Below are 13,254 nucleotides of genomic sequence, written 5' to 3'. Positions count from 1 at the left end.
GAAGAGGATATCAATACACAAGCAAAACTAACACAAATTAGCCTGCATCAAGAAAACAACCACTGTCCCTGTGTGAGATGTTTCATGCATCAGGAGGCAACCTGTATTCATACTGTTCTTCCACTTGTGCCTCTAACACACGGTGCAAAGTTACTTGTGTTCTTCTTCTAACTGGTCTGATGTTTCAATGCCTTCAGTACAGCATCACTTTTGTATTTCTTCAAATGTCCATTCACACTTCTACCATCAAGGAGCAACATCAAACGTCTTCTTCACATTTCCACAGTAGAGATTCACTTTCCACCTGTTGTCAGACAGTTGTTTACCATGCTGCCATTTGCAAGTTCTTTCCAACAGCTAATGATGCAGGTGCACTCCATCAGACATGAACGTTATTCTCACAACACAGACTCACTCACGAAAAAATATCCGTTACTTTTAGTTATCACACGAGTAGCAGCAAACACATTAACAATGCGTATTAAAGAACTTGCCTAAACAAAGAAAACAGAAGAAACCTTCACACTCGCCATTCTATCACGTACTGATCCTTAAATCAACCAAAAATCCACAAAAATTACACAGCAAAAATCCAAGAAGTAATGCAAACACACATTATTTGCCATACCTAGGACTTTCAAAATTCTCAACTCAAAATACATTCAGCCTTATCACCTGACACACCCACACACACACACACACACACACACACACACACACACTCTAACAAACTTAAAATTCCATCGCAACGACAACTGCTGATGTATCACTGAGGGGTTACACCTTTGAGTTGAGCTACCCTCTGACAAATCTACAAAAGATGTCAATCAGTATATGAACGGAGCTGACATCCACAACTAGTGCCTCTTGGTTAATCATTAGATCTAACACAACAAAAATCTAACTGCCATTACTATGCAGCACAATTCTCCAAATACTGTGATAACAAAACACAATCTCTATCAAAGACCACTTTCTCTGAAACAAAATCACTAAGTACAGTTACCAAGTATCCATCCAATTTGGTTCGGTCCTACGCTGGATTGGTTGGCAGCTCAGCCCATGCTATTCCACACAATCGGTTCCCGTCGTTCTCACACGGCATCTCACCGAGAGAAACAATTGTCTCTCCAAGTTATAGTCATTTAATTCTCACAACAAGAGAGAGTCTTCTGTGGGCTCTTTCTTCTCACATCTAGTCACAAACGATGCTTTCACCTCAACAACTTATCAGCTCAATTCAACAGCAGAAACAAGTTCCATGTATTTCGATCCTCCTCAGGTTATTTTGTAATATGTGGCTCGCACCCACTTTCTGTTCAGCTCCATGTGCAATCCCATCATTACTGAAAGGAGTAATTGATTGATCAACAGTTGCACATACTGGCCAACAGGCAAGGCATTAAGTTGACAGCACATTTGCTGTCATGTATTCATATTATCATTTAAGCAAATGAACAACCAAATATTTTCTCACTATTATCCATAGAAGCATACACATTTTCTGATAACAATCCTACACTTTTCTAGTACAGTCATTAGCACGGTGTAACACAGCAATTGTCTTCCGTATTAAAACAATAATCACATCACTGTAAATAGGACCAACTATCCAAAAATTAGCAAGACACGCACGTACCTCGATACTTCAACCTGTCACTCTAACACTGTCACATTCAAATTGACCCTCCACAAACTTTGCATAACTTCAAATACAACATGCACAATTAAATTTCAATCTCCCTCTCATTCCTTAAATATCTTTAGGACTAAACTTTTGTATTCAAACACTATTCCTTAACTCATCAACATTTCCTTTTGGTACTTCAATGTGCAGCAACTATTCTCCACTGTATGTCTGCCTTCAGCATATGCCAATGATAACGCACTGCTTTGCTTCTTCACCGCATAAAAAATAGTAAATGGACCCGGCTCAAGAAAAGCACCAAACTATGAAATATGACTTCCCAACAAGCTTCAAAAACTCTTAGCTCTGCTCTCTCAAATTTCTCCAACGCATCACTGCATGAAAACCTCACTGTCTTAATCCGCTATCAGTGAAATCGTTAATATTCACTAGCATCGATCATCCTGTCAAAGCAAGACACGTATCACCAAGGCATGTTATATGTAAAACAAATGTTTCAAGCATTGCTATAATAACAACACACTGTACTCTAAACTGCCATTCTGAAAATGACAGTTACTAATTCTTCTCAAGAATTTCAAACACTCATCATATACCTAATTAACACACATATCCCGTGTCTTAAGTAAACTATGTCATTTTTCATAGTAGCTTTCTTCCCCCACATAGTACTCAACTATTCATGAACACACAAAATACTGAACTCTGAGAGAACAACGCTATTCTCCACTAACTCTGTGCCACTTCTCACTGTATAAAGATGCAATGCCCTGTGCTTAAGATAGTACATCCAACTGCAAATAATCACACTAAACAGATCTGACTATATCAAAAGTACAAATTTGTCTCAACGCTGAAGGTCAGCGTTGGTGATGTCACACAGGGGTGATGTCATGCTCTGCGCAACAGCGTGAACGCTGCGAAGTACTGCCTCGCGAAGTAAAGTACAGTCTAACCGGTACGGATAATTTTGTTACCACAATCAATGACGTTATGCCAACCAACGCGATTAGGATTTCCGCTCCCACGACGAGGTAAAAACACTGGCTGATCATTTAGATTCAATACACTCCTATGCCTCAAATTATAATAAGTATGTCGAGATCTCAAATACCAAGAATGACGAAAATTATTGTACCACCTGCACCAAACACCATATACTCTTTCATTAAATTCAGGATTAATATGATGAATGTAAAACCAAGCATTAAATTCACTCACTCCGTGACCATAAAAAAAAGGTACTAAACTTATTATATCATCATTATTAAAATGAGAACAAAATATTATCCACTTTATGTAATGTGGCCATTCAATTTGATCTTCTGGAAAATTTCTTTGTAACTCTACCCATGCCCAATGTTGAGACTGATCAATAATTTCGGCCATAAGACTCTTTAATTAAAAAAACTGTTCTCACGGCGCCAACAAGCTTCAAAAACTTAGCTCTGCTCTCTCAAATTTCTCCAACGCATCACTGCATGAAAACCTCACTGTCTTAATCCGCTATCGGTGAAATCGATAATATTCACTAGCATCGATCATCCTGTCAAAGCAAGACACGTATCACCAAGGCATGTTATATGTAAAACAAATGTTTCAAGCATTGCTATAATAACAACACACTGTACTCTAAACTGCCACTTCTGAAAATGACAGTTACTAATTCTTCTCAAGAATTTCAAACACTCATCATATACCTAATTAACACACATATCCCGTGTCTTAAGTAAACTATGCCATTTTTCATAGTAGCTCTCTTCCCCCACCTAGTACTCAACTATTCATGAACACACAAAATACTGAACTCTGAGAGAACAACGCTATTCTCCACTAACTCTGTGCCACTTCTCACTGTATAAAGATGCAATGCCCTGTGCTTAAGATAGTACACCCAACTGCAAATAATCACACTAAACAGATCTGACTATATCAAAAGTACAAATTTAACAATAGCTAAGGACAACTAATAGTGATCCTTCACAATTTACTTAGTTCTTACACTAGTCAACGAATTCGACAAGCAAACTGAAAACATATTCACAAACCTTTACTTCCAATGGGAGCTGACGCCAGTAGATACGTAGCTTCCCAACACATTGCAATTTGTGAGTCAACCTTCTATACAATTCCAATGCACAGTAATTGTAGTATCACTTGAATATATTCAGCCAGACGTCTTCTAGAAAACTTCCATTTCAAGTCTCGCTCTAGTGCCACATGGCGTTTTCACATTCAATTATGGGATTGCGTTCATTTGTCTATATCGATATACACTGAAAATAGCTGCAATGAACATGTAAGACCCATTACGTTAGTAGCACACTGAGAAAATCTTCTCACATGGCCACCAGTTTAGTCTGCTCACTCAAAAAGTACATACTCACTAACCTTCTGTGCAACAGCACTGTAGTCTGTCAGCTAATGTCATACAAATTCCAAGTGCCAGCTTGCAGACAATGTCATGACATTCAAGAGCTTGGGATTACCAGCAACTTAATCTAATTGCCATTCCACTAACACTTGCCAAATGAAATCTCCAAAACTCAACAGGATATCTCTCTTTTGTTCAAAACTCATTTCCAAGCATTCATGACATAACTTCTTTAAAATCTCTGTCCAATAATGTGTGTTCTCAAACAAAGCATTGTATGTCTTTTTCTGGAAGAGGATATCAATACACAAGCAAAACTAACACAAATTAGCCTGCATCAAGAAAACAACCACTGTCCCTGTGTGAGATGTTTCATGCATCAGGAGGCAACCTGTATTCATACTGTTCTTCCAGTTGTGCCTGTAACACACGGTGCAAAGTTACTTGTGTTCTTCTTCTAACTGGTCTGATGTTTCAATGCCTTCAGTACAGCATCACTTTTGTATTTCTTCAAATGTCCATTCACACTTCTACCATCAAGGAGCAACATCAAACGTCTTCTTCACATTTCCACAGTAGAGATTCACTTTCCACCTGTTGTCAGACAGTTGTTTACCATGCTGCCATTTGCAAGTTCTTTCCAACAGCTAATGATGCAGGTGCACTCCATCAGACATGAACGTTATTCTCACAACACAGACTCACTCACGAAAAAATATCCGTTACTTTTAGTTATCACACAAGTAGCAGCAAACACATTAACAATGCGTATTAAAGAACTTGCCTAAACAAAGAAAACAGAAGAAACCTTCACACTCGCCATTCTATCACGTACTGATCCTTAAATCAACCAAAAATCCACAAAAATTACACAGCAAAAATCCAAGAAGTAATGCAAACACACATTATTTGCCATACCTAGGACTTTCAAAATTCTCAACTCAAAATACATTCAGCCTTATCACCTGACACACACACACACACACACACACACACACACACACACACACTCTAACACACTTAAAATTCCATCGCAACGACAACTGCTGATGTATCACTGAGGGGTTACACCTTTGAGTTGAGCTACCCTCTGACAAATCTACAAAAGATGTCAATCAGTATATGAACGGAGCTGACATCCACAACTAGTGCCTCTTGGTTAATCATTAGATCTAACACAACAAAAATCTAACTGCCATTACTATGCAGCACAATTCTCCAAATACTGTGATAACAAAACACAATCTCTATCAAAGACCACTTTCTCTGAAACAAAATCACTAAGTACAATTACCAAGTATCCATCCAATTTGGTTCGGTCCTACGCTGGATTGGTTGGCAGCTCAGCCCATGCTATTCCACACAATCGGTTCCCGTCGTTCTCACACGGCATCTCACCGAGAGAAACAATTGTCTCTCCAAGTTATAGTCATTTAATTCTCACAACAAAAGAGAGTCTTCTGTGGGCTCTTTCTTCTCACATCTAGTCACAAACGATGCTTTCACCTCAACAACTTATCAGCTCAATTCAACAGCAGAAACAAGTTCCATGTATTTCGATCCTCCTCAGGTTATTTTGTAATATGTGGCTCGCACCCACTTTCTGTTCAGCTCCATGTGCAATCCCATCATTACTGAAAGGAGTAATTGATTGATCAACAGTTGCACATACTGGCCAACAGGCAAGGCATTAAGTTGACAGCACATTTGCTGTCATGTATTCATATTATCATTTAAACAAATGAACAACCAAATATTTTCTCACTATTATCCATAGAAGCATACACATTTTCTGATAACATTCCTACACTTTTCTAGTACAGTCATCAGCATGGTGTAACACAGCAATTGTCTTCCGTATTAAAACAATAATCACATCACTGTAAATAGGACCAACTATCCAAAAATTAGCAAGACACGCACGTACCTCGAAACTTCAACCTGTCACTCTGACACTGTCACATTCAAATTTACCCTCCACAAACTTTGCATTACTTCAAATACAACATGCACAATTAAATTTCAATCTCCCTCTCATTCTATAAATATCTTTAGGACTAAACTTTTGTATTCAAACACTATTCCTTACCTCATCAACATTTCCTTTTGGTACTTCAATGTGCAGCAACTATTCTCCACTGTAAGTCTGCCTTCAGCATATGCTAATGATAACGCACTGCTTTGCTTCTTCACCGCATAAAAAATAGTAAATGGACCCGGCTCAAGAAAAGCACCAAACTATGAAATATGACTTCCCAACAAGCTTCAAAAACTCTTAGCTCTGCTCTCTCAAATTTCTCCAACGCATCACTGCATGAAAACCTCACTGTCTTAATCCGCTATCGGTGAAATCGTTAATATTCACTAGCATCGATCATCCTGTCAAAGCAAGACACGTATCACCAAGGCATGTTATATGTAAAACAAATGTTTCAAGCATTGCTATAATAACAACACACTGTACTCTAAACTGCCACTTATTTACAACTGCAAATGACAGTTACCAATTCTTCTCAAGAATTTCAAACACTCACCATATACCTAATTAACACACATATCCCGTGTCTTAAGTAAACTATGTCATTTTTCATAGTAGCTTTCTTCCCCCACCTAGTACTCAACTATTCATGAACACACAAAATACTGAACTCTGAGAGAACAACGCTATTCTCCACTAACTCTGTGCCACTTCTCACTGTATAAAGATGCAATGCCCTGTGCTTAAGATAGTACACCCAACTGCAAATAATCACACTAAACAGATCTGACTATATCAAAAGTACAAATTTAACAATAGCTAAGGACAACTAATAGTGATCCTTCACAATTTACTTAGCTCTTACACTAGTCAACGAATTCGACAAGCAAACTGCAAACATATTCACAAACCTTTACTTCCAATGGGAGCTGACGCCAGTAGATACGTAGCTTCCCAACACATTGCAATTTGTGAGTCAACCTTCTATACAATTCCAATGCACAGTAATTGTAGTATCACTTGAATATATTCAGCCAGACGTCTTCTAGAAAACTTCCATTTCAAGTCTCGCTCTAGTGCCACATGGCATTTTCACATTCAATTATGGGATTGCGTTCATTTGTCTATATCGATATACACTGAAAATAGCTGCAATGAACATGTAAGACCCATTACGTTAGTAGCACACTGAGAAAATCTTCTCACATGGCCGCCAGTTTAGTCTGCTCACTCAAAAAGTACATACTCACTAACCTTCTGTGCAACAGCACTGTAGTCTGTCAGCTAATGTCATACAAATTCCAAGTGCCAGCTTGCAGACAATGTCATGACATTCAAGAGCTTGGGATTACCAGCAACTTAATCTCATTGCCATTCCACTAACACTTGCCAAATGAAATCTCCAAAACTCAACAGGATATCTCTCTTTTGTTCAAAACTCATTTCCAAGCATTCATGACATAACTTCTTTCAAATCTCTGTCCAATAATGTGTGTTCTCAAACAAAGCATTGTATGTCTTTTTCTGGAAGAGGATATCAATACACAAGCAAAACTAACACAAATTAGCCTGCATCAAGAAAACAACCACTGTCCCTGTGTGAGATGTTTCATGCATCAGGAGGCAACCTGTATTCATACTGTTCTTCCACTTGTGCCTCTAACACACGGTGCAAAGTTACTTGTGTTCTTCTTCTAACTGGTCTGATGTTTCAATGCCTTCAGTACAGCATCACTTTTGTATTTCTTCAAATGTCCATTCACACTTCTACCATCAAGGAGCAACATCAAACGTCTTCTTCACATTTCCACAGTAGAGATTCACTTTCCACCTGTTGTCAGACAGTTGTTTACCATGCTGCCATTTGCAAGTTCTTTCCAACAGCTAATGATGCAGGTGCACTCCATCAGACTTGAACGTTATTCTCACAACACAGACTCACTCACGAAAAAATATCCGTTACTTTTAGTTATCACACGAGTAGCAGCAAACACATTAACAATGCGTATTAAAGAACTTGCCTAAACAAAGAAAACAGAAGAAACCTTCACACTCGCCATTCTATCACGTACTGATCCTTAAATCAACCAAAAATCCACAAAAATTACACAGCAAAAATCCAAGAAGTAATGCAAACACACATTATTTGCCATACCTAGGACTTTCAAAATTCTCAACTCAAAATACATTCAGCCTTATCACCTGACACACACACACACACACACACACACACACACACACACACACACACACTCTAACACACTTAAAATTCCATCGCAACGACAACTGCTGATGTATCACTGAGGGGTTACACCTTTGAGTTGAGCTACCCTCTGACAAATCTACAAAAGATGTCAATCAGTATATGAACGGAGCTGACATCCACAACTAGTGCCTCTTGGTTAATCATTAGATCTAACACAACAAAAATCTAACTGCCATTACTATGCAGCACAATTCTCCAAATACTGTGATAACAAAACACAATCTCTATCAAAGACCACTTTCTCTGAAACAAAATCACTAAGTACAATTACCAAGTATCCATCCAATTTGGTTCGGTCCTACGCTGGATTGGTTGGCAGCTCAGCCCATGCTATTCCACACAATCGGTTCCCGTCGTTCTCACACGGCATCTCACCGAGAGAAACAATTGTCTCTCCAAGTTATAGTCATTTAATTCTCACAACAAGAGAGAGTCTTCTGTGGGCTCTTTCTTCTCACATCTAGTCACAAACGATGCTTTCACCTCAACAACTTATCAGCTCAATTCAACAGCAGAAACAAGTTCCATGTATTTCGATCCTCCTCAGGTTATTTTGTAATATGTGGCTCGCACCCACTTTCTGTTCAGCTCCATGTGCAATCCCATCATTACTGAAAGGAGTAATTGATTGATCAACAGTTGCACATACTGGCCAACAGGCAAGGCATTAAGTTGACAGCACATTTGCTGTCATGTATTCATATTATCATTTAAACAAATGAACAACCAAATATTTTCTCACTATTATCCATAGAAGCATACACATTTTCTGATAACATTCCTACACTTTTCTAGTACAGTCATTAGCACGGTGTAACAGAGCAATTGTCTTCCGTATTAAAACAATAATCACATCACTGTAAATAGGACCAACTATCCAAAAATTAGCAAGACACGCACGTACCTCGATACTTCAACCTGTCACTCTGACTCTGTCACATTCAAATTGACCCTCCACAAACTTTGCATAACTTCAAATACAACATGCACAATTAAATTTCAATCTCCCTCTCATTCTTTAAATATCTTTAGGACTAAACTTTTGTATTCAAACACTATTCCTTACCTCATCAACATTTCCTTTTGGTACTTCAATGTGCAGCAACTATTCTCCACTGTATGTCTGCCTTCAGCATATGCCAATGATAACGCACTGCTTTGCTTCTTCACCGCATAAAAAATAGTAAATGGACCCGGCTCAAGAAAAGCACCAAACTATGAAATATGACTTCCCAACAAGCTTCAAAAACTCTTAGCTCTGCTCTCTCAAATTTCTCCAACGCATCACTGCATGAAAACCTCACTGTCTTAATCCGCTATCAGTGAAATCGTTAATATTCACTAGCATCGATCATCCTGTCAAAGCAAGACACGTATCACCAAGGCATGTTATATGTAAAACAAATGTTTCAAGCATTGCTATAATAACAACACACTGTACTCTAAACTGCCATTCTGAAAATGACAGTTACTAATTCTTCTCAAGAATTTCAAACACTCATCATATACCTAATTAACACACATATCCCGTGTCTTAAGTAAACTATGTCATTTTTCATAGTAGCTTTCTTCCCCCACATAGTACTCAACTATTCATGAACACACAAAATACTGAACTCTGAGAGAACAACGCTATTCTCCACTAACTCTGTGCCACTTCTCACTGTATAAAGATGCAATGCCCTGTGCTTAAGATAGTACACCCAACTGCAAATAATCACACTAAACAGATCTGACTATATCAAAAGTACAAATTTAACAATAGCTAAGGACAACTAATAGTGATCCTTCACAATTTACTTAGCTCTTACACTAGTCAACGAATTCGACAAGCAAACTGCAAACATATTCACAAACCTTTACTTCCAATGGGAGCTGACGCCAGTAGATACGTAGCTTCCCAACACATTGCAATTTGTGAGTCAACCTTCTATACAATTCCAATGCACAGTAATTGTAGTATCACTTGAATATATTCAGCCAGACGTCTTCTAGAAAACTTCCATTTCAAGTCTCGCTCTAGTGCCACATGGCGTTTTCACATTCAATTATGGGATTGCGTTCATTTGTCTATATCGATATACACTGAAAATAGCTGCAATGAACATGTAAGACCCATTACGTTAGTAGCACACTGAGAAAATCTTCTCACATGGCCACCAGTTTAGTCTGCTCACTCAAAAAGTACATACTCACTAACCTTCTGTGCAACAGCACTGTAGTCTGTCAGCTAATGTCATACAAATTCCAAGTGCCAGCTTGCAGACAATGTCATGACATTCAAGAGCTTGGGATTACCAGCAACTTAATCTCATTGCCATTCCACTAACACTTGCCAAATGAAATCTCCAAAACTCAACAGGATATCTCTCTTTTGTTCAAAACTCATTTCCAAGCATTCATGACATAACTTCTTTCAAATCTCTGTCCAATAATGTGTGTTCTCAAACAAAGCATTGTATGTCTTTTTCTGGAAGAGGATATCAATACACAAGCAAAACTAACACAAATTAGCCTGCATCAAGAAAACAACCACTGTCCCTGTGTGAGATGTTTCATGCATCAGGAGGCAACCTGTATTCATACTGTTCTTCCACTTGTGCCTCTAACACACGGTGCAAAGTTACTTGTGTTCTTCTTCTAACTGGTCTGATGTTTCAATGCCTTCAGTACAGCATCACTTTTGTATTTCTTCAAATGTCCATTCACACTTCTACCATCAAGGAGCAACATCAAACGTCTTCTTCACATTTCCACAGTAGAGATTCACTTTCCACCTGTTGTCAGACAGTTGTTTACCATGCTGCCATTTGCAAGTTCTTTCCAACAGCTAATGATGCAGGTGCACTCCATCAGACATGAACGTTATTCTCACAACACAGACTCACTCACGAAAAAATATCCATTACTTTTAGATATCACACGAGTAGCAGCAAACACATTAACAATGCGTATTAAAGAACTTGCCTAAACAAAGAAAACAGAAGAAACCTTCACACTCGCCATTCTATCACGTACTGATCCTTAAATCAACCAAAAATCCACAAAAATTACACAGCAAAAATCCAAGAAGTAATGCAAACACACATTATTTGCCATACCTAGGACTTTCAAAATTCTCAACTCAAAATACATTCAGCCTTATCACCTGACACACACACACACACACACACACACACACACACACACACACTCTAACACACTTCAAATTCCATCGCAACGACAACTGCTGATGTATCACTGAGGGCTTACACCTTTGAGTTGAGCTACCCTCTGACAAATCTACAAAAGATGTCAATCAGTATATAAACGGAGCTGACATCCACAACTAGTGCTTCTTGGTTAATCATTAGATCTAACACAACAAAAATCTAACTGCCATTACTATGCAGCACAATTCTCCAAATACTGTGATAACAAAACACAATCTCTATCAAAGACCACTTTCTCTGAAACAAAATCACTAAGTACAATTACCAAGAATCCATCTAATTTGGTTCGGTCCTACGCTGGATTGGTTGGCAGCTCAGCCCATGCTATTCCGCATAATCGCTTCCCGTCATTCTCACACGGCATCTCACTGAGAGAAACAATTGTCTCTCCAAGTTATAGTTATTTAATTCTCACAACAAAAGAGTCTTCTGTGGGCTCTTTCTTCTCACATCTAGTCACAAACAATGCTTTCACCTCAACAACTTATCAGCTCAATTCAACAGCAGAAACAAGTTCCATGTATTTCGATCCTCCTCAGGTTATTTTGTAATATGTGGCTCGCACCCACTTTCTGTTCAGCTCCATGTGCAATCCCATTACTGAAAGGAGTAATTGATTGATCAACAGTTGCACATACTGGCCAACAGGCAAGGCATTAAGTTGACAGCACATTTGCTGTCATGTATTCATATTATCATTTAAACAAATGAACAACCAAATATTTTCTCACTATTATCCATAGAAGCATACACATTTTCTGATAACATTCCTACACTTTTGTAGTACAGTCATTTACATGGTGTAACACAGCAATTGTCTTCCGTATTAAAAGAATAATGACATCACTGTAAATAGGACCAACTATCCAAAAATTAGCAAGACACGCACGTACCTCGAAACTTCAACCTGTCACTCTGACACTGTCACATTCAAATTTACCCTCCACAAACTTTGCATAACTTCAAATACAACATGCACAATTAAATTTCAATCTCCCTCTCATTCCTTAAATATCTTTAGGACTAAACTTTTGTATTCAAACACTATTCCTTACCTCATCAACATTTCCTTTTGGTACTTCAATGTGCAGCAACTATTCTCCACTGCAAGTCTGCCTTCAGCATATGCTAATGATAACGCACTGCTTTGCTTCTTCACCGCATAAAAAATAGTAAATGGACCCGGCTCAAGAAAAGCACCAAACTATGAAATACGACCTCCAACAAGCTTCAAAAACTTAGCTCTGCTCTCTCAAATTTCTCCAACGCATCACTGCATGAAAACCTCACTGTCGTAATCTGCTATCGGTGAAATCGATAATATTCACTAGCATCGATCATCCTGTCAAAGCAAGACACGTATCACAAAGGCTGTTATATGTAAAACAAATGTTTCAAGCATTGCTATAATAACAACACACTGTACTCTAAACCGACACTTCTGAAAATGACAGTTACTAATTCTTCTCAAGAATTTCAAACACTCATCATATACCTAATTAACACACATATCCCGTGTCTTAAGTAAACTATGTCATTTTTCATAGTAGCTCTCTTCCCCCACCTAGTACTCAACTATTCATGAACACACAAAATACTGAACTCTGAGAGAACAACGCTATTCTCCACTAACTCTGTGCCACTTCTCACTGTATAAAGATGCAACGCCCTGTGCTTAAGATAGTACACCCAACTGCAAATAATCACACTAAACAGATCTGACTATATCAAAAGTACAAATTTAACAATAGCTAAGGACAACTAATAGTGATCCTT

The sequence above is a fragment of the Schistocerca serialis genome, chromosome 10 (assembly GCF_023864345.2).
Source record: "Schistocerca serialis cubense isolate TAMUIC-IGC-003099 chromosome 10, iqSchSeri2.2, whole genome shotgun sequence".
Classification (NCBI taxonomy): Eukaryota; Metazoa; Arthropoda; class Insecta; order Orthoptera; family Acrididae; genus Schistocerca; species Schistocerca serialis.
The sequence above is the reverse complement of the archived record's forward strand: the minus strand, read 5'-3'. Positions refer to the sequence as shown.